Genomic DNA, 23730 nt, shown 5'->3' with positions numbered 1-23730 from the left:
CCTCCTGCTCAGTGCATTTAATGGGTTTAAATCATATCTACTTTCCTTTTAACCTTTATAAATAAAGTGGCCGAGTTCAAGTAATAATACTAGTATGAGCTTAAGATATCCCATTATACCAAGCAGATGACAATGATAGATCCTGTCATGGCCTCAAGATACTAGCGTAAGTTGTTCCTACCAAGGGAAAAGTGAATAGAGTCCCTACAGCAATCCTCAATGGCGGAAATACTGGGGGTCTATTGCCGTTTCTAAAATGAAAAAGAGTCTACATGAGTCCTCAGTATATGTATAGAGAACTGTAATGAAGTCTGAGAGAGACCTATTCCCAAATGATATATTCTTTACATATCAAAGTGAGAAGTATGGTCTTAGCATAAAGACGTTCAGTAGATAATCTGGTCGATCTATTAGCAGATAATCGGGTAAATCTTTTGGAAGAGACTCTAAGAAAAGCAGAGAAGGATGGAGAATTTATTAATAGACTACGGAAAGGATTCAATACACTATAAGCTAGACGCTGCGCTTGGTTACTTACATCTTATGTCAGTTAGGGTTAGCAAAGATAAAAGTCCATATTGGCAGTGGTCCCGCTCCACATGAATAAACAGAATCGCAGATCAAGGTGACAATGCACTACAGGAAGATGAAACATGGTGCATTAATTGAGTAAAATTCCAAGAGTGTAACCTCGATGAAATAATCGCTACCCAAAACCCAACTCACACATACCTGTTGTATACTTTCAATTCCGAAGACGGGAAGTTGCCTCCATACCTTCAGGCACCGGGCATACGCGTTTGCATAGGAAAAAGGCTGGGGTATATATACATAGAGATGCCGAGTCTAACATCTTGTGTATTACATGATGTGTGTAGCAGCGCGGCGTGCGTGGTATAAAGTGTATGTTTCCCTAGACAGCAGCCTCCAGGAGAGTGGTGCCGAAAATTTGGGTGCCATATTGGGAGTAACATTGGTACATGAACACACACTATAAGGAAGAAAAGTAAACATTGAATGATGGAAAAGGTATAAAATTTCCATATGTTGAAATAGTACCTCGCATGTGAAAGAAGTGTCCACTCCTAGAGTTACATAAGGACATTATCAAGTGTGGGCAGAGCACTAGATGTAATGACAAAATAGTTCTTAAGGAGATGTGCTCATAAGTGCACGAGCGCTGCTAGTGATAATAAGGGAATAAAAAAAGAGAATGAAAAAAGTGAAGAGCGAATCCCGTGTTTACAAACTCCCCATGAATTAACACACTCTCATTCGATGTGGTATCGAAGGAGAATCTCACGGCCAGTATGCACCACCCCAAATTAACAATCGCTTAGGAAATTGGTTGAAATAAAGGTACCACGGTAGGCTATGTGCAAATGGATAAGATGGTAGCAAAAAGGGAGGGGGTGATACCCTGGTGAGTAGAAGTCTAATAAAATCCAATCAAAATTGGATACCACGGTTACAGCAGCCTGCAGGGCCACCAATAGAATTACAAGCACCCCCTAAAGGTCCGGGTTAGTGACAACAAAACCTTCCATATGGACATGGAATGTAAGAAAGGACGATCAAAGAATTCTACAATCTATTGAGGGAAGGCAGGATTATTTGTTACTTTCATAGAGCCACTCTAGGATAACTGAATAAATGTGAAAAGGAGGAACACGTCTGTGTAAAAATATCCTAGACGATTAAAGCTAGAGTATGGCACAGAGCACCCTATCAGGGTATAATTTAGAGTAGAGCATTTTCCCATGGTAAGTGCTCATTAAGTCCTGAGGTTACTGTCTGGAGGGTGAACATCCAAAATACTTCCCTTTTCTTTCTTAAGGCGTCAATTTTATTATCTTTTGGATTGCGAACCTTCTCCAAAATGATCCATCTAAACTCAGTTTCCAGATGCTGTTTCTCAAGCCAATGTTCAACAAGAGGAGCCCCTCTTTGTTTGTTTTTGATCGAGGATTTATGTTCACTCAATCTAACTCTAAACTCTCTACTAGTCTCACCCACATATCCTTTGTGGCAAGGGCAGAGAATTAAGTAAACAACATTAGCTGATCTACAATTGGTCATTTCATTGAAGGAGAATTTTTTCTTTCCCCATTACAATTCTGCAGATACGATAGCTGAGACGCAAGCATGGCAATTGCCACATCCGTGGGTACCAGCAATAAGGTGATTACCAGTGATAGATTTCTGAATAAATTGTCTGGTGAGATTTAACCAAGGAGTTGCGTAGATTTTTATTGCGACGAAACGCAAAGACGGGTTTGGGCATAATCTTTGTTTGTTCACCCGTATTGAGAATATGCCACTGGGAGCAGATAATTTGTCGCAGTTTGTCATCAAAATTAGAGTGACGTATCTCACATACCAATTTATCATCTATATGGGGTTTCTCTTGTAAGTGGGCATCCCTATTATAATATTTGGCCCTTTTGTATGCCGCTCTTATAACTCTGTGTGGATATCCTCGGTTAAGTAGTTTACTCCTGAGTTATTCTGCATGTGTTTCAAAATTCCGAATGTTGGTACAGTTCCTACGTAGTCTTAAAACTTGACTAAATGGTATATTGTCTTTTTGGCTACGTGGGTGAAAGCTTTGGTACTGTAGAATGGTATTCCTTGCTGTGGGCTTAGTGTAGAGCGATACCTCAATGTTTCCTTCAATGGCCTGTATTCAGACATCTAGGAATTCAATCTTTTCCCTACTTATATTGGCACTAAATTTCAAATGAGGGTCACATAAGTTTAGCCAAAGGGTGAATTCATGTAATTGTTCTTCCGGGCCACTCCATATAAAAAAGATGTTGCCTATAAATCTGTTCCAGTATTGTATATTTTCAAAAAATGGGGCAATTTTGTTAAATATACAATGCTCTTCAAATGCCCCCATGTAGATATTGGCGACATTAGGGGCGCAGGCAGCGCCCATGCTGATGCCCTGGACTTGTTTAAAAACCCAGTTATCAAATTAAAAGTAGTTTTCCTGTAGATGAATAATAAATACAATTAGTGGGACAATGTATTTCTTGATGATGGAGGTATTACCCGAATAGCAATTCAATGTTAAGGAGAGGTTTTCTGTTATTGTTCTATTTATTTGGAGATGTCCATTTCTGAGAGTGGCTTTAGGGTAGATGCGAATCCTGGGGTTTGGTTGCCCTCCTTTGTTTCCGGGAGGGGGATTCCTACTTCGGAGTCAGGCGTTTGTGTGTGGATATCGAGGGAAGACTCGATCAACGTGATTTTCTCATCAAATAATTTGGCTAATATATCGCAGCGTTCTTTCGAGCCCCGAGGGGCGTTAGCGGGAGGTTTCGAAGTCTGGTTTTTTATGATGTTGAAAAGGTTTTTTGGGCAATTTATTGCATTGTCAAGGGGGTTGCGGAAAAAGGCTGCTTTTTCTTTGATGATGTGGTTTTTGTATGTTCTGCTGTGAGTCGGTGGAGGTGAGTTGAGGAAGGGTTGACTCGCCAGAGTCATTCAGCGGCTCTGAGTTGTCGTCTTTCTGAGTTGAGATCCTTGGTGAACCAGGACCTTGAAGGGGTATCTCTAATCTTTTTTAGTTTCAGAGGGGCTACGAGGTCTAGGATGGCTGTCATCGTAGAGTTAAAGTGGGTTGTGAGTTTGGTCGATGAGAGGTCGCCTGATTTAAGTGGTAGGCTAGAGAGCATTTTATTTTCCAGCTCAGCTAAGGGAGCTTGGCTTAGGTTTCTGGACACTGAAGGGTTTTCTTAGAATGGATGGGGTATGATTCTTCCAGGTGTATGTGGAATAGGATGATGTGGTGGTTGGACCAATCAACTGGGAGGATGTTGTTGATGGTTATCGTCTTCTCTTGGGCTATGATGGCGTCAAGCGTTGAGCCTTTGTTGTGGGTTTGTTATTTACAGTGTTGGTTGAGGTTGTGCTCGAGTAGGAGTTATTTTAAGGATTGGATTTGTGTGTAAGATTCCTTGTTCCAGTGGAGGTTGAAATCGCCTAGGATTATGTTGTTGGCATCTGAGAGTGAGCAGTGAGTTACCAGGTCTGACAGGTGTTCAAGGAAGGGGCGGGTGTTGCCTGGGGGGTGGTAGAGAAGGTGAAAAGTGTGTTGACTTATTGTTTTTCAGCCGTATAGAAGTGTTGAGATATTCATAGGTGTTGTAAGTGGAGGAGACAGATTCCACCATTGTGATGGTATTCTTGTGGATAATGGCTAAGCCCCCACCTATTTGGTCGGTTCTGTCTTTTTTGATGATTGAGAATCCGGGAGGAACTAGTAAGTCGAGGATTGTGTAGGATGATTTATTAAGCCAAGGCTCCGTGATGAATGCAATGTCATAGTTAAGGATTGTTTTGCCAGTTCTGTGGCATGCTTGGAGGCAGATCTACAGTTTATAAGTAGACAGTTGGTATTGTTCGAGTTTCTGTTGTGTTTAAGAGAGGAGAGGGCCCTGGGGATATCCGAGAGGTGTGCTGGTCGTCTGGCCGTTAACCTGTGTGGAATAGGGTTTCCCCTGCTACCAGTGATCACCTGGATCTTGAAGGTGGGTTCTCTTTTTCTGGTTGGTGTCAATTTTTATGTTTTGGCCAGCTCTCTCGCTTCGCTGTGTGACATCTTAGGAGTTGTTCGAATCGGTCTGTGTGCGCGGTTTTCTGAAGGAGTAGTGGGCCAGCTGTTAGGCTGAGTTACTGGGGGTTGGAGTAGCGGTCTGGTGTTATCCGACGGGTAGAGGGGTGAGCAGTGGGAATGGTCGGGGATGGCTTTGAGGGTCATAAGGATTTTATTGATACCTAGTATCACTTTATTGAGCTCAGTTTCCATGAGGTGGAGTCTTTTCATAAGGACTGGTTTGGGGATTTGGTTAGGGGGGAGAGAACGGGGGTGTGTGCCACTTGTTGGGTGTGAAGTGTTCAGAGTATTTGGGTAGCAAGTTAGCGAATGTAAGTGGAGGTTTAGTGTTGGTACTTTGTCTGTTAGGGGCGGTTACGGAGGGTGCTTTAAGTGGGTGTGGCATGGGGTCAGTCCGTAGTTTGGGAGGGGGAGAGGGGGCATTGTGCCTTTTCAGAGTGGGAGCTGTTTCCTTAATGGTGTGGGTGAATGGACAGAGGGGTGTGCTGTTTGGGGGCGGGGTGTTGGGAAAGGAGCTGGGTTGAGTGGGAGGATTGACGTGGGAGTTAGGGCCTGGGCTGATAGTGATGGCTCTCATAGTGTGGTTGGTGTTCTGGGGGTGAGGGTTCCTGATCTGGGTGGGAGGTTTGTGTCCGGATTTGAGTGGGGGTGTGTACCTGGAAACTGTGGTCGTGATGGGGGTAGAGGCGGAAGCTTGGGGGAGGCTGACGTGGATATCCTTTTTCTGGATGGCATCTCTGTAGGGGGTTTTGTTAAGGGAGGGGATGCGTATGAGGAAGAGAGCCTTGCAGAGAGTGGGGAATATAGATTCAAAAGAGCGTAGGATGGCGTCGGTGGCTTGGATCAGTACAATACCGTTTCTGTAGATAGTGAGGGTGGCTTTGCCTTTGAACATGGGGGAGTTAGATAGCGTCCGTATATGGCTGTGAGGGATGATGGAGGTTTTGCTTGTGCGTAGGTAGTTGGTGAGGGTAGAATTCCATTTCAGGCGTCGGGTGGTGAAAAAGATGAGGTTGGATTTTTCCTGTCCTTTGGAGGGGTTTCGTTAGAGATCTGTTAGGAGTGTTTCATGATGCTGTTTGATTAGATTTTGTTTGAGTTTGTTTGAGGTGGTGAGTGAGAGGTTTGGGGGAGTAGGATATGTAGAAAGAGTTTGGGCCCAGAGGATTCAGGACGTGGGACATAAGAGAGTGGGGGGCTGTGGAGGCAGGCATGGTGATAAAGACTGGAGTGATAAAGTAAGTGGGATGGGTGCTGTTTCATGCATATTGACCACAAAAGCAAGGGCCTGTGGTGAAGAAGGGGTGGAGGGGAAAGCTAGTAAGGAGGGGGGCCTTTGGGTAATTTAGGATTGGAGGACGTGTGACAGTAAGGACGTGCGGAAATAGAATCGCTTAAATATAGATATGTATAGATTAAAAACATACAAAGGTATAACAATATATGAAGAATAAATACATATACCTACTAATAGATCAGATTAGTGGGGGCAGCTAATGGGGGGTGACTAATGTTCAAGTTCGTGGAAACAGGGAGTTTTGAATGGGTGATTTAAGGGGAAAATAGTGGGGGGTAATCCTGTTTCAAGATGGCCTCTCTGGGCTAGTCCTATTTCTGTGTCAGTGTCAGCTGGTTTCAGAAGGAGGGGGCTGAGGATTTATGGAGGCAGGGGTTAATATCTATAAAAGTATCAAAGGAGGGGCTAAGGTAGTCCTCTTTCTGTGATTATAGGTCTTTCTTTGGGGTGTATTTTCGGGGAGGAGTGGTCCTCTTTTAGTTTCTGGTTGTAACCGGGGAGGGGGAGAGGAAGGGGATTTTAAAATGGAGGCTCAGGAGATCGAGGTCTCAAAATGGGCGCCTGAATTCAGTTCTGGTTTGTCTTGTGCTGCATTAGGTTACCTAAGGTGCTTTTGCTGGCAAAAATAAGTGGACAGTCAGATGCATGTGGTAGGTTCCGGGTAGTGGAGGGGAAAATAGACAGTGTGGGAGAGCAGATACGGGGTGTGGCTCCGATGGGTCCACTCATTATGGAGGCTGAAAGACTCAGGGGTTGGTGCCTGATTGGGTCTGAAGATGGGAAGGTTTAGAAGCAGGATGCCATCTGCAGCCGAGAGTGAGATCGGAGCAGAAAGAGAGAGCCATCATCTCTGTAGTAGGCCCCGTCCACAGCGGGCGTCCGCTCTCAATGGAGCCTGTTTGGAGTTAGGCGTCTTCGATGGATGGGGGCATTTTCGTGGCCGGATGTAGAAACTTCCTGCTAAGCTTGTTAAAGTCAAAAACAGAGCGAGCAGTGTGTATTCCTTTTTTTTGGCGGTGGGCTTGCTGTAAGGCATTCAGTGTTCACAAAAACATTCCTCACCGGAAGCTGAGAGGTTCATTTGTAGGGGAGACTTTTGGGATAGTTTCACTCTTGAATGACATTGTCAAGGCAGGAGTGCCATCTGCAGACGGGAGCGGGGTCGGAGCAGAGAGAGCCGCCGCCTCGGACATAAGCCCCGCCCACAGCTGGGGTCCGTACTCAATGGGGCCAGTTGTGGCTAGGTGCCACCGAGAGATGGGGGTAATCTTGTGGCTTAGATGTAGTCCGAAGTCAAGAGTAGTCTCAAGGGCAGAGGAGCCGCTGCCGCCTCGGACGCAGGCCCCGCCCACCCCGGAATGGAGACCGGCCGGGCAGCGGAGTCACCTTTGAACTGGGGGCAGCGAAGCCCCGGACTCACCGTCACCGAAGGAGTAGAGAGGAAGGTCAGCAGCCTTGTCTTCGCCCGAGGATGGGAGGTTGTGGGCACCTCTGCAGTCACTTCGCAGCAGAGGACAGACCCCCCCCCGGATTCTTCTGGAGCTGCGTCGTGAGGAAGCGCTCCGGGGTGAACACAGACCGGTAAGTCGGTAACCGTCTTTGCAGCAGTGCTTGAAAGTTAGTAGGACGGGGCAAAGAGTGCCGGATTTCCACGAGTGGAGATCCAGGCTGTCCGGAGCTCACGCAGGGGCTCCTGTCCCGTCGGCCATCTTGCACGGACGGATAATGTCATCTAGAACCTAACACCCAAATGCCTACTTCTATGTGCTACACTAAGAGAGCATGAAAAGCACACCAACTTTCAGTCTAGAATTTTGCAGGGAGAAGAAATGCACTGCATACCTTGTTGACAGCAAAGTCTGCCTTTATCAGTGGAGGCATGAAGACCGTGTTCACCGTGAATGGGAAGCACACGCTGCAATAGCAGTCTGTCTTCCTCTGGGACTCTGCTTATCAGCTTCAAGGTTCAGGCGAGATGTAGTATCTGCGAACTGCAAAGTGTGCAGGCAGTAGGTGAGCCCATCTCTGGCAGAATCTTGTGCAATATTCTGGGCGAAGGACCTCTTCTCACAAGTAGTCAAGTGGCAGTCCATATATAACTGAACCTTATCAGAAATTGGAAAGTCTAACATAAGTTTAGGAATGGCTGACATAGAATATGTACATCAAGATGTGCATCGCAGATGTTTCCTGTTGAACATACAAGGTAAAGGACGTCAATTCAGACTACACTATTTTGGTTATATGTATGTATGTATGTGTTCTTATTAATCCTTGAGTTGATGAAGAGTAGACATATGACCCAGACGAATGTTGCCTCAAGGGTTGTAGCCACGTCATTAATCGAATCACCGTTCTAAGAAAGGTAAGGTCTGACAACATCTGCTGCAGCATCCAAAGGCAGACATGACAACGATTCTGCATAAATTAGTGAATTGCAACTTCTATTATCTAAGACAGGGAAAATGGCAACCTCCATTAACAAAGATGGAGTCAGGCCCTCTATAAAATGGAGTCAGTTTGGAGGGCTTTACATCAGGAAACTGTATGGCGAGGTCCCTGTATAAGATGCATCTAATGTTATTCTTAAACACAGCTATGTGCTAATATGAATCAATGTACATCAATGTAAATACAAGCTCACAGTGACAACCAGCTGGCGGCAAAGCTCCGGGCCAGCTTTAGGATAGTTTCAAGATGAGCACATATAACATCAATTGCAGCAACGAGGAAAAGAAAACCTTGATTGATTTACCGTCGAGATATTTCTTACTGCTCATCTGAGAAAATTGTCAACATTATCTTTTTATCAGCTCATAAGACTATTTCTTATCCCCTTACATCTCTGTGTCTTTTGGTTGGGCTTTGACATGACAGAACTAGCATTACATGCCCAAAAGAAACACATTTTTTGGATACATCCTGTGACCATGTTAATCATAAATAAATGTACACTAGCATATTTGCAATATGTTGTTATCATGGGCAAATGCATACCCATGATAGTGCATACAAAATCATAACTGTGGGGCAATCCTGTGATCCTAAGAACCTGGGTAATTTATACATTAACAAATAAAAGTGGCTCCTTTAGAAAGAATCACTCAATATCAATAATATGTGTTTGGAATCCTTGACTGTGTGCCTAGACAAATTAATTGCAGTAAAAGCATTCACAGGGAAAAAGATAATCAGATATCAAATAGTTTATGGCAAATAACAACAAGATAGGCAAATAATGTTCCATAGAAATCAAGATTCAGCGCAGTGCACGTGAGTTGGTTCTAGTGAAAAGGAACAAAATACAACAACTCGTTGACAAATTAGTTATTGGTTGCACAGCACAGGACCTGAGAGACTGGATGGAGATCAGCGGTAAGCAGGATAATGATGTCTTTTCAATCTCACACTATTGATTATGTGTGACCCTTTCCCTTCCTGCCTAGTGATGTAACATCAGCTCAACGTACATGGGGTCGACATGTACTGCTATTGAATCTGTCAATATTACTTAATCGGTTTCTCGTCTGCCGTTACGAATGTTGTTTATCGTAACTGAAAATAAAAGGTTTAAAAAAATAAACGGAAATGTGCCTGTGCTACACAGATTTTCATTAATAAGTTCCTTCCACAAAGACCAATGGTATGTGGGTAAATCAATACTACAAGAAACATTTAATGATACAAATATAACGCATAATGAAAACAGGCTACTGAAGTCTACTCTACTGACAGGCCATATACAGAGCCCAAATCGCTAGGCAAACCAGTCGCAGAACAGGTTGTTACCAGCACCCATTATGAAAGAAATCAATCTAATATAGAAAGCAACACAATCAGGTGGGAGTTTTGATCATATATTTCCAACACCGAATCAGCATCTATCCCAGTAATCTTTAAACTTTATGACGCATCCCCTTGAGTAAATAAAAATGCACCTGTCCCCTTCGCCTCAAGTCAGCAACACTGCTGAATACGGCCAGCAATGTGTCAGAAGTTAAGAACGTAAGCAGAACAAACAAGATATTCAGTGAGGCTTGCCCTAAACTCTGCCCTCCAATCTTTATACACAGAGTGCTCAGCAGTCATACAGAATAACCGTTAAAGTTTCACACACAAAAAAAGGTGCAGCTAAGGCAGCTAAGCCTGCCTGTGGCAAGGTACAGAGTCAATGCCTCCTGACTTCTACAATTTATGCAGGAAGATGTGGTGGCAGGCTTCTTCTGTACTTGATCTTGGACATCAGAGAGAAGGTGGGAACATGGACTCACTCTAGGTCCTCCTTCCTCCAAACGAGTACGCTGCAAGGACAGTGAGGTCTGCAGCGTGCGACTAGAAATAGAGTCAGAGCCTGGTACTGGCCCCTCTGTGATCCCACCCCCAAGCCTATGTCCAACTTTATGCTCCTTCTACCACTGCCCAGCCTTTTAAATTTCTATTGGCCACTGTAAGCCTAATGGTCTTCAACCGGTCTTCCTCAGGGACGTCTCAAGAGGGTCCTCATCTTACAATCACAAATATGCTGACTTTCAGGGCTTTTAACCGGCTATCCATTACCTCAGCCAGCTCTCATTAACCTCTCTACGGCCCTCGTGTATCAGATGCCAGATCAAAAAAATTCCCTCAGATTACTTTAATAGATACCAGATCTTAGTGATAGGCAAACCTATGGGAGTGCCTAGCACCATATGAGACCCTTTGCCAGCCTCGAGAAATCCCCCAGGGACAACTCTCAACAATCGGACACCCTCAGCTGGCACTCACATACTTCACATGCACACACAGTCACTATGAAAAATGTCTCAGAGATTTTCTGTTAGTTCTTTCCAAGTCTTTCTATTACTGGGTCCCTTCAACATGCTTCTACTGTACTTAAACAACCTCACCCCAAACCAAGACCAAAATATTTAATCAGCTGACTTTTGGCGATACCCTTAGCCAGCCAGACAGATCCCATGAAAGCTCTTAGCTGGCACTCCCATTCTCTCAGCTGGCCTTCACAGACCCTCAAATCCACCCTACTAAAGTCCCTGAGACTTTCTCTACTGACTCTTGGAGCCAATCACGAGTCCTGAAGGTAACTTCACCTTGCCCTCTGATCCTCTATCCTTAAAGCACTTCTGTTGGCCTTCAAATACTCTCTCTGAGCTTTAGAGACTCCCCAAGTCCTTTCCCTGTGCCTCTTAGGGCAAAGATTTAGACAGTCTATACCAGTCGACAATGCCATTTTCGAAGCCCTCACAACCCTTGTGACACCCTGCCAGCATGGTCTCAGCTGTCACAACCACTTAGTCCCTAGGCACCGGTTTTCGCTCTGTAGTCAAACACTCTTCCAAGCTCCAGTAGCACCTTTCTTAAAGCAAAATCCAGAATGGATGCCCTTTCTTTTTGCACTGTATGTAGATATGTGTGGGAACGCAGACATTTGTACCTTATTTGGGTTATTTTTTTACATGAATTTGGGTAAAACAATGTTTTGTTTAGTAACAATATTAATGGACCGTTTTCATAATATTGAGTTTACCTGGAGGTCACAAGTTCACATCCTAGTAACAGACGTTAAGTGGTTTACTACGCTTGCTGCAGAGACACTTGCGAGCAGCTAAAGTTAAATATCTGTTCTCTCGTTATCCTACAATAAAACATCTTCACATTTGGCCTGTAAATCTTTTTTTCAGTGACCTAAACACATATGAATACTGATTTCTAGGCTCATTACTGGTCATTGTTGTTAAGTGAGAAGGTTGCCTAATTTCACCAGCTGAAATGCAGGGCAGCCCAACGCAGAATAGGAAGTTAACAAAGATTAGAGCATATGAGTTTTAAAAATGTTTCTCACCCAGAAACACGAAAAACGCTTTCTTGAGCCCTAAAGAAGTTTCACATTACAACAAATAATGTGTACGTTTCATTTTCTGCCTAGATTGTTATCTTTTTTCTTTCCTGTGCGTGTTCTCGAAAAATAAAAAGCAAGAATTATATGAAGAAAGTTTGCAAAGACTTTTATCTGATGGTGAGTGCCAGGACAAACCCCATACCATCTGAACGTCTGAACCTAAAAGTTTCAGAACAACTAACTGAAATTTGGCAATACATGAGACATGTTTTACTGTAATTTAACAGAAATCCGTTAACGTGAGGTGTCGCTTAAAGAAACTGCTAGGAAAAATGCAGGACTCGATGAGAATCCGTCCATAAATGGTATACGTTTTCCGAATTCATCCATTTTAAATGCGTTTCCGGTTCTAATTTCCGAAAAGTGCTCTCTCAGTTTTTGCACCGGCACACATTCAACATACAAATGAATCGTACCAAACGACGATTAACCTAATCATTTTCCGATAGAACCTATTCTGACGTCAATCATAAACCGATATTCAGAAATGTAGGCAATAAGCATGCAACGATGCCGTAAAACTAGGGGAACTGTCCATTTAGCAAGGTCTTAAAACACTTCCCGAAAATTCTCAAACCATCCATCTGACATAATCACAATATTAAAGAAATGAAACAGAGAAATTAACTCCTGCTAGAGAACGAGAACAACTAGCTATGTCATAGCACCACCTTGTGGCATATTTTAGCAGCATCATATACGAGGAAGGTGCCTCTGTATTTTAAAATTGTGCTCCAATGTAATTTTCTCTTTCATTGTGTCCGATTCACAAATCTTTTTCCATCCGCACCTAAGTGGAACCTGTGTGCACAAATACAAACGCGGTCGTAAAGTCCATAATCGCGGTTCTCAGAAAACAGGATCGACAGACATTTCCACCTTCAGTTCGAATTTACTTCTGTGAACCAAACAACGATTTAGCAGATCGCTAGAATAGCAGCGATCAGCGATGGGCATTCCTAAGCACGGGGCCAGCAAAAAGTAAGCGAACAATCACATATATTGAGAAGTATATGGGTATTTAGTAAATGTTTGCAGGTCCTTTTTGCGACATGGAAACATCTATATATAATAAATCATGGCAAGAGTAAGTGCTCTTCCAAGGTCTGAAAGAATAAGAATATAGTCCATGGGGGTGTAGGAGGTGTTTGCATTGCTGACAGGAAAATGATTTACCTGTGTCCGCTACACACGAGCCACAGAACTTGTTGCCAAGCTAACAAGCCTCTGAAGTATGTATGGTGGAACACGAGTCGGTCACAAGAAGCTATGGTTTGCACAGATTTCGATGGTGTGCTCGTTTTCAACCTCTGAATCACTAACAGTGGTTAAATCTATGTAAAGTGGAGGCCTAAATGTGTGACTGTTAGATTTGCTCACTTTTTGTGAATCTGGTCCAATTACACAGCATCATCCAAAATAGAGAATGCAGCTCTTTTATTTCAAATAGTGAAAACGATTGGCCAACCTGAAAATTTCTGTAATAGCCCGACTTCTTTTTTTCTCTTTTTTATACAGGCACAAAAACAAGATATTCATTCAAATACAAAGATACTCATATCTAATTAATCGCCAACAATTAACACAGATTTACAAAAAATATAAATCAATTCCTTCTCAAGAGTTTGTCAGCCTCCAATCGTTTACACCATTCCCAGGTTGTTAATATAGACAACAGAGTTGGGTCATGTATTATATTCCACTAGTGCAATTCATACAGGCTTTTAAGTTTGACTGGAGATAACACACTAAGCACTTTAAGATATCCAGTCCACAACTCCAAATTTGTTCTCAACCCATTTTAACACAGGTGCCCAAATCAGGGCAACGCTTTTCCTAGCGCTCTTTTCCTTACATGTGTGAACAGTTTTCTCCAGATTATACATCCAGAGCAGCGGTGAGAACCATTGCTGCACTGTTGAAGGCTCCGGGTTCAACCAAGCTGCCGCTATATTAAGACGCGCCATTGTATTGAATACAAAATGGAGCTTCCCCCTGTTACCCAAAAAACACCGATCTATACCGAATAACATCAATGATGGGGTGATATCCACTCCACCTTTAAGCGCCACTTTAAGAAGGCCCCAATTCCATCTATTAGCGGCTGTAGTTTTGTGCATGAACAAAACATATGTGCCATATCCGCTTGGTCCTCCCCACTGCGGACACATTTGCCATCAGGCCACTTCCGCCAGCTAAATATCTTAGCAGGGTTATAATATAGGTTACTCTTGAAAAAATGACAGGGACCCTTTGTGCACTAAAGTAAGTAAGTAAATTGTTTATTGTACGTGATTAATTAAAAACCTTTACAAAAATGAAAACAGTGTTAAAAGTACATTTTAAACAGTTTCTAGAATTTAAGAACTTACGTTGTGCACGCCTACAGGTAACTCAAACTGCCATCAGGCAGCAGGTCAAGCTTTTTTTGTTGGACCTCACGCTACGTGCCCTTGTGCCTTATTACTAGGTCAAAAAACTTTGTGACCCGACAGTTTAGTTTTATGTCAACTGGGTTGAAGCACATTTTAACTGCTTGCCTGCATGTTCGAATATCATGCTGCTTAAAGATGGACGTAGTAGACTGTGTCTAATATCCTTTAATTTAGGGCAGATACAAACAACGTGAACAATGTCTTCCTTACTAACTCCACATAAACGGCAGAGCGGCGGGCAGTTTTTCAGTTCCCAAGGTGGCAAATGAGGGGTAACTGGAATTACTCCAAGGCGTAATTTTCAAAACTTTTCTTTCGTCTTTATATTAACTCCGATTTTGAGGTATGTTTGAGGTTGCAGTGATGCGTAATCACTGAGCGTTATCCAGCCGTGGGCTCTTTTGGTTTGCGCCTCAGTGGAGGATATAATTTGCGTTGATTTTTTCACTATTTTTTTAAAAGACGAAAGATCAGTAGAAGTGCCCCACAAATCTGTCAGTCCCAGAACTTTGAGCGCGTCAAATAGGTAATCCCTGGCTGGGGATCTTCTGTGGCGGAGTAACTCTTCCCAGAGGTTGGAACATAAAGAGCCAGCCTCCACACTGCGCATCTTATGCCAACTAATGACGTAGGCGCCCCTTCTTTCCAGTGTTTGCTTTAAGAGGCCAAATTCCAGCCGCATTTGCGCTGGGGAGGTATATTTTGGCAAGTTAAAAATTGCTCCGTATGAATTTGCTATCACTGTATCCAGTAATACAGCGTCCTTTCCTTGAAGAGATTCGCTCCCATACGTGAGGGTCGGCTGCAACTTTGCACGCAATACCTGAAGCAAGGGGTCAAATGTTAAATCGGGAAGTTTGTCCTTTATTGATTTTATTGCCAGGTAAGTCGCGATTCCCTTCCCCCGCAAGGAGTCCAGTTGGGGTTTGAACGTGTTCTTGTTGTCCATAGTTACTCCCAGGTATTTATAATTAGTTACCAGATCCAAACCTTGACCGTTCAGATACCAATTGATCTTTCTCTTTTTTTGATAATTCACTGCCATGATCTTGTTTTAAAAAAAAATTTATTTGCAGGCTGATCCTTTCTGAAAAGGTGTGAGTTACATTCAGAAGACGCTGGAGGCCGGGCTTATCAGTACCAGATCATCCACGTACAGCAAATTTGACAGCGGCGTTTTCCCCAATTTTGGTGGGTGACCGGGACACTCATCGAGTTCTCCTGGAAGGTCTGCAAGGAAGAGGTTAAATACAAGCAGTGCTAGAACGCATCCCTGCTTTAACCCTTTTGTCGTCAGGATTTGTTTTGAAATATGCGTTCCCGCTCCTAACTTGACCTTAATCCAAGTGTTTGTATGCAGTAATTTTAACTGATCCAGAAGTAGTTTCGGTACTCCCCAGTTTCCCAATTTCCGCCAGAGCTTATTACGATCAACATGATCAAAAGCGGCGTGTAACCAATGAAGCAATAGGGGGGGATTTGGCCTCTTTTGCTGCTTCCATCATTAGGGTCAATGCCATGATGTTTGTAATGGTCCCTTGACCCCGGCAAAAACCTGTTTGGTTGATTGGGATGATGGAATTTTCGAATGCCCATGATGTTAACTCCTCCAAGATTGTTCCTGCAAAGTACTTTGCTTCCACATCTAAAAGGGCAATAAGTCGATAGTTCTTTGGGAGTTTCCTATTGCCCTGTTTGAAAATTGGGCTCATTATTGATCCTAACAAAGACTCTGGTAATGTCATGGTTTCCTTTATGTCTTTGAACACCGGTGTTAATGCTACACCCGAAAATTCTGCATCGGCTTTATACAACATAGGTGGAATGCCATTTGGACCAGGGGCACCTGTTGGTCTGCCCCTGGCTATTTACCTCTTTATATCAGCTGGTGTGGAGTCATGATGCTCGATTTTAGCAGGTGGAGGTGGATTTAGACCAGACACTGATTTGCCAGTGCTGGAGGTTAACACAGTTCCTCTTAGATCAAATTCTTGGGAAGTTGCTGTTGGATGGCTGTTACCCTGTTTTTCTCCTGTTGGTTTCACCACTGTGTTCCGTATCCCCTGCTTCTTCAAGTATTTCCTCATTGCCAGGAGAGGTACCATTAAAGTGAGTAAAAAGATATCCTGTCCATGCTTCCTCCGTTATGTTGGAGTTTATACCAGGGTGATTTGGATTCTTTATTCTTTTAATTATTTGCCAGAACCTTGCACAATTTTTTTGTTTCACTTCGTGGAAAAGCTTGGCCCATAATTAATCATTTTTTTGTTTCTTTTTTTCCCAGTTCCTCCTTTTTAATAATGCCCTCGCTCTCCGAAGAGCTATTTGCAGGTCCTGGTTTATTAAGTTTTTCCGCATCTGTCTCAATTTTCGATTCCGGGCTAGGTAACAGCCTTGTCGGTGCTCCCTCTTGCTGACTCGACCTTGCTGCTGACCCTTTTGATAATTTGTCACCGATGGCTGCAGTAAAGTTTTGCCAAGTATCTACTGGTTTTATCATAAGACCTGCTGCTTGAGTATATAGTGTTTTTGCCGCGAGAGATACTGAACTAATATTGCTAGGAATACACCGCAACCAATTGAGATTTGTGGCCACTTCAATGTTAGCTCCTATAGATGGCTCGATTTTATAAACCAACTTTTATTGATTTTAAAGGTAGTGCAAGAGTCAATACACAGCTTACTCGCCTACAACCATATATCCGCTACCGTTCCTGCATCAAAGATTGACAAGGATGCGACCAACCAAATGGGGAGGGTCAGAACAAGGGAAAGGAAAGGAGGGAGTACAGGGTCTAAGGAAGCAGGCTTGGCGGGGAGGAAGGAGTGTGGGCCCCACTATTGCTATCTGGTGGTGGCTGCGAGGTGAAATCTTCCAGAGGCGAGGTTCTCACTTCCGGGAGGGTGGCTGTGAGGGGCGTATACTGCAAACCGTCTGCAGGTCTCCAGAAACCCCCTGGCTCTGTAGGACCCACTACATCAAAGAACTTCAAGGCCCGGAGTCGTGGCGGTTGTAATCTAACATGTTCCAGTCGCCCCCAGATGATCCACCAAAGGCTTCCAGAGCTTCCTATACTTGGTATCTCGGAGTTGTAGACGTGCCGTGAGAAACTCCATCGCCACCACATGCCACAGGCGGGCAAACCACACATTGATGGAAGGCGATTCTGGTTTCTTCCAATAGAGAGCCACCGTTTGTTTCGCAGCACCCAGCATGTGGAGGCTAAGGTGTCGATCACGGCCCGTCATAGCTCGTAGGGTTACTGGTCTAAGGCCCAAAAGAACCACAAGCGGATCCTCCGGCAGGGGATACCCTAACACCCTTTTTATATGGCTAAGGACCTCTTTCCAAAAGGTAGTCAGGAGAGGGCATGTCCACCAGATGTGTATGAAATCTCCCAGCGCTTGAGTGCAGCGCCAGCATAGGGGGGATGCCTTAGGGAACATTTTTTGAAGTCTAGCGGGGATGTAGTACCATTGGGTCATCACTTTGTAAGCCGACTCCTGTTGGGGAATGCTGCGAAAGATTTTGGGGATGTCGCCCCAGAGCCTTGACCATTGGGAAGGGGTAACACCTGAGCCAGAAAGGTTTTGCCATCTCACTTGGTATGGGTGGGGATCCGGTCGCTGCGTGTGTTGGAGCACCTTATATATGCGGGAGATCAGCCCCTTGTAAGTGCTGAAAGTGCGTGCCAGCTGCTCGAACGGGGTGTAAGGCCGCGTGGCTGCCTGCGTCAGAGAAAAACCCTGTATCCAGTGGCGTAGTTGTATATACTGAAATTTGTCTCTCTCCGTGAGCCCGAACTCTTACTTGCATTGAGCAAAGGTTTTAAGATGGTCCCCTATGAATAAGTCACGTATTGTCCTGCAGCCGGTTTCTGTCCAGTTCGCGAAGTGGGGTGGGCGACACGCCGGCGGGAACTGCGGATTTTGAGCGATTGGGGTGTGAGGTGACGGAAATGTGGTCAGGCCCCTACGAACTGCCACCTTGTCCCAGATCTCAAGGACCGTTCTGGTAGGGACCGCCATGTAAGCGCTGCGATGGCGTGCCTCCCGGGGCAGCCAAGCATGGTCCCATAGCGGGTGACAAGTGACTGCCCTATCCATGTGAAACCACACTTTTTCACTCTCCCACGCCCCCCCTTCCAGTACAAAGCGGAGGTGTGACGCCCAGTAGTAATCGAGGAGGTTAGGGCAGGCAAGTCCGCCCCTATCCCGGGGGAGTTTCAGGATTTTATTAGAAAAGCGTGGTTTCTCCCCCCCCCATACAAATGCGATAAGTTCGCGTTGGAGCCCCTGGATTTGATGTTCCGGAATAGGTGTCGGCAAGGTTTGAAAGAGATAGAGGATCTTCGGCAGTATAGGCATTTTCACTGTGTTGAGTCGGCCAAGCCAGGAGAGTGGCAGGGCCTTCCACGTGCGTAAGTCTGCCAGGACTGAGAGTTTGTATTCCTGCCAGTTAGCCTGCGTCCAGGTGGTTAGATCTGGAGTCAGGTTAAGACCCAGGTACCGCACCGACGTGCTCGCCCATTGATACGGAACAGACGCTTGGATCGCCGTAAGCTCCCCGTCCGGGATCGTTATATTGAGGGCCCAGGACTTCGCGTGGTTAATTTTAAGCCCGGAGGCGCGTTCATAGGTTTGAAGCAACGAGTGCACCGCCGGCAGCGAGCGTAAGGGATCGGAGAGAGTGAGAAGAAGGTCATCCGCGAAGAGAGCGAACTTATGCTCTACGCCGCAGAGAGATATACCGCAGATGTCAGGGGACCGACGTATCATAATGTCAAGGGGTTCCACCACAAGGGCGAACAACAAGGGCGAAAGGGGGCAGCCCTACCGAGTGCCTCTACAGATGGGGAGCGGTTGCGAGAGCTGGCCGTTGATTCGTACCCTGGCCACCGGCAAAATATAGGGAGCCATAATATGTGCCACCATCTTAGGGCCCAAACCCACTTTCCGCAGGACCGCCTGGAGGAAATTCCAGTCCACCCGATCGAACGCTTTTTCCGCATCAAGCGATAGTAGGCAGGCCGGTATCCCCCAGTGCTTAGCCTTCCCAACAATATGCGCTATGCGGCGCACGTTGTCCGCGCCCCGACGTTGATGTATAAACCCCACCTGATCAGGCTCAATGAGGTGAGGTAGGTGGGTACTAAGCCGTTTAGCAAGAATTTTAGTGTACAGTTTTAAGTCCGTATTTAACAAGGCGATGGGCCGATAAGAGGAGCAAAGGGTGTGATCCTTCCCGGGCTTTGGGATAAGGGCTATTTCAGCCATTGCCATGTCCGATGAGGGCCCTACTGACTCCGCGAACGAGTCCGTCTGGGCCAGGCGTTTTGCCGAGCGGGAGATCTTGCAGGGCACCAGCTATTTCTGCCCGGGTGATAGAGTCCTCCAGAAGCTCAGAGTGGCGCTCGCTCAGCGGCTCCCAGTTACATGTGTCTATGGCATCCGAGATCAGTTCCGCCGCGGGCGGCTCGCTAGCATATAGAGCCGCATAGTAGTCGCGGAACGTTTGAAGCTTTGCCGGTTCCGCAATGGCCCATGACCCGTCTGCCTTCTGCAGTTTTGCGATATGGGCGTTGGCTGCTCGCGTTCGCAAGCGCCGCGCCAGGACAGCACCCACCTTGCCACCACCCTCGTAGTAGCGCTGCTTGAGCGCAAGCAGGGCGTGTTCAGCCTTGTTGGTCCTGTGCGCACGGAGCTGTCCTCGAAGGACGGCTAGGCGTCGCTTGTGCGTCGCCAACGGGCGCTCCTGGTCCATCTTCTCAAGCGTCTTAATTTCGCGCGCAAGTTTGGTCTCGTAAAGCTGGGCTTCGCGCGCCCTCGCGACAGCTATAGCTGTGAGAGTACCCCGTATCGTAGCTTTGAAGGCGTCCCAGAGGAGAGGGCGGGGGAGGGGAGTCCCCAGTAAGTCATTATCTTCAAAATATGCCAGGATGGCCGCCTGAATTTCTTCCCTATCTACCGGGTCTCAAAGAACGTGGTCCGGAAATCTCCATCGGCGCGACCGCATCGGGTGGGTGGAACACTCCCGCAAAAGCAGCTCCACATGGGCGTGATCAGAAATCGAAATGTTAGAGTGGGACACCGAAATGGTGTCTTTGAGCAAAGAGTGCGACAAAAGGAGAAGGTCAATGCGAGAGTAGGAGCGGTGCACATGGGAGTAGAAGGTGTAGTCTCGCAGCCCCGGAGAATGATACCGCCAGATGTCGACCAAGTTTAAGGAGGTTAGGGAGTTCTTCACCGCCGCAGACATGGCCCCCACCCCGTGAAAAGCGCCCCACAGCGATCCAGCTCCGCATCCCACACCAAATTGAAGTCTCCTCCGACTACGAGGTCTGAGTTCACCGGCTCAAGGTGTTCCCTGATTATCCTGCGCAAGAAGGCATCCTGACCCTGGTTGGGGGCATATATATTACACAAAGTGAGTGGGCGGTTCCCTCTCCGGACCTCTACCCGCAAGAACCGACCCTCGGCATCTCGAAGGACCTTAGTGTCCCCCTGGGGTATCCCCGCCCTGCAAAGGATAGCTACCCCCGCTGTCTTGGTGGCTGCAGAGGACCAGAACTGATGGGGGAAGCGTGGGTGTGCCATTCGAGCCACATCAGACTTGAGAAGGTGAGTCTCTTGGAGGAGAATGATATCAGGGCTCTGTAGTAGCAGATAACGCCATATTTGGCGTCTCTTGTTGGGTGAATTGAGCCCTTTCACATTAAGGGAGATAATCTTCCAGGAAGGTGTAGTAGTCATTTTCGCAGAACCACTAGCGGGGCGCGTCCCATGCTGTTGTTCCACCTGCTGGTGGAGTCCCTCCCGCCAAGAGGATACTAAGGGGAGGGAAAGAGAGGGAGAGGGATAGGAGCAGGGAAAACAACTAGAACATATGATCGGCCAACATGGCCAGCAGAACCTATTCCAGCCTAGGGAGTAGCCAGGCACCAGGGCACAGGCTGTCCCGGAGATGTCACTCTCCCAGAAATAGGAGTGGGGGTTTGTCATCGCTTATCTGTGAATCCCTGATGTCGAGGGTCCGCTCCGGGCCACCGCCTCAGCAGTACAGGTGTCGTGCCGAGGAGTAGGCAAAGGTGCGCCCCTGAGGGAGGCGTCAAGGGCGCCGAAGGGGGAAAAATCAAGGCGGCCGCAGGCTGAACATGTCAACAGCCATCCCAGCTCCAAAGCGGTCATCAGGTAGGATGCTCCGTAGTGAGAATGTTTATTTGGGAGCGGACACTTGTGATCCAGACGGCGACGGGCCACCCTCTAGGCATTTTATGTGTTCTATGATATCTTGCTTGTCTCGGGAGGATCTGCTTCCATCTGGTGAGGAGGGGTGTCTAGGGCGGCGCACCGTGGACCACTGCGGTTTCAGCGGGACTCTGAGGTTGGCAGAGCGCCGCGAGGGGCTGGCCGGCGGGGTATCCGGGATCTGAAGCAGCTGAGCCGCCTCTCGGTAGGATCTCAGCACACGACGCTTGGATTCCCACTGAAACATGAGGGCGAAGGGATGGGCCCATTGATACCGGATGTTGAGTTCCCTCAGCTTGTCCGTAATGGGTCGGAAGTCCCTCCGGCGCTGGAGTGTTGTAGGGGCCAGGTCTTGAAACAGCTGAATGGGCTTACCCCCACAGAGGATTTCAGGTTTATCTCTAGCCGCTTTAAGGATGGCTTCTTTCTCGACAGAGAAATGGACCCGTGTCAAAATGTCAGGGACAAGTCCCGGCCTTCCAGTCAGTCCCGAGACCCTATGTGCACGGTCCAGGGTGGGCGGCGAAGTATCATCATCTCCTCGGATGTCATGAAGCAGGTCCGCCACGAATGACATTATATCCGCTCCTTCTGCTCCAATTGGAACCCCCCGTATGCGTATGTTGTTCCGGCGCCCCCTATTTTCCAAATCCTCCTGTTTAATCTGAAGCTCAACATGTTGTTCTTCCAGAGTTGCAAGCCGCTGCCATAAGTGTTCTTGGTCTTCTGTACGTGCATCCAAGGTCTTCTCCAAATCGTCGACTCGGCCTCCCAGCTCCCCCACATCTCTCCGCAGCTCCTTAACACACGCTTTGACTTCCGTGCGGAGTGACCCGATTTCTGTCTTAAGGTCCTGCATGAACGACGCCATGAAGGATTGCGTGACTGGTTCTGTAGAGGCACCAACTTCCGACGACACAGCGCCCGTCGGTGCTGCGCTCGGTTTGCTCCACAAGTCCTTGACTGAAGTGTCCTTGGGGGCCACTGGCGGCTCTTTCTCCGGCTTCGTGCGGGTCATGCTGCAAGAGCGCCGGAGGTCAGTTTCTCAATGGGAAGGAGCGATAACCCTGGTCTCCTCAATCGCCCACTCAGTGTAGTGCTCAGACCTCCCAGCCACGTAGCCCAGGAGTGGTAGTGGGGACCCAGTCGACGAATCAGTGACCCAGGGCGCCGCGCTCCAGAAGGCCCTCCAGAAACAGCGCTGTAGAGACGAGGCGAAGGTAGGCAAGCTCTGCACCAGGAGAGGGGAAGCGTCAAGATCCCGATCCACAGCGCCGCGCAGGGCTGTCAAACACTCAACCCGCCCTCCAGGAGTGGCCCCGGCCCCACCAGCCCCACCCCTCCGGCCCCACCAACTCAGTCCAACGGGGGGGATGCAGTGGGGGTGCCCCAGCACTCATCAAGTCGCCATTCCAGTCCCGGTCCACCAGGTGGGGCCACGGCCAGGTGGCCAGCAGGGCCCGGAACCGGGGTTCACCCCTATCCCCGCAGGGCAGGGGAACCTCACCCCCACAGAGGGCTCCACACCCCAGGGAAGCCAGGGGCAGTCGACAGCCTAGATTGTGTGCGGCAGAGTACCCAAAGTCTCTCCCCTCCTGCAGGCCCAGGCACGATTCCGGGGAGCTCCGCCACTGGTCGTCCACTATAGATCAGGCAGGGCCTAGGCAAGGGTCCACCGGTTGAGGCTGTCAAGGTGTACTCCCTCGCGGGACCCGCTGCCAACACCGAACCCGCGCCCCCCGGCTGACAGGAATCTCGTGCTGTGTGGTGCCAAGTCTCTCTTCCCGCTCTTAAAGGCCTGCACTTCTCCCTCTTGTCCCAAGCAGATCGAGGCCTCAGTGCCCCAGGTCTAGGCGCCCTCCTGTGGGCCCCCACTAGGCCTCAAGTCAGGCCGCCAACACGGCGATGCTGCTGCCGGGTCGGGGGCCCCAAAGCAACTCCCAGAGGTGGCTCTCTGCACTGGGAATGGCCGCTGCCCCCTGCGGTATGGCCCACCGGGTGCCCGCAGCAACGCGAGGTGCCGGGATCCGCTCTGCCCCACTCCGGCAGCTCGCTTGTCTGCTCCCGCTCCCGATCATGCACTGGTGGTCGCAGGTCCCCAGGGCGAGGTGCAGCAGGAGCCCCCCACCAACCCAGAGCCAGCTTACCGCCCCGTGGCCCGAGGGTGCAGGTAGGGGGGGGCGCAGGACAGTTCACATCACCCGCATAGGGTGGTGGGCATGCAGTCAGC

At 47.5% G+C, this 23730-nt stretch overlaps 1 protein-coding gene across 6 annotated transcripts in view; it reads right to left on the bottom strand.

The window, feature by feature from the left end:
- The window catches only part of ARFIP1 (ARF interacting protein 1), a 441450-nt gene that overhangs the window by 308069 nt on the left and 109651 nt on the right, over positions 1–23730 (bottom strand). The window lies entirely within an intron of this gene.

The sequence above is a fragment of the Triturus cristatus genome, chromosome 2_2 (genome assembly GCF_964204655.1).
Source record: "Triturus cristatus chromosome 2_2, aTriCri1.1, whole genome shotgun sequence".
Lineage (NCBI taxonomy): Eukaryota > Metazoa > Chordata > Amphibia > Caudata > Salamandridae > Triturus > Triturus cristatus.
Note: the sequence above shows the minus strand (reverse complement) of the source record. Positions and strands in the feature narration are given on the sequence as shown.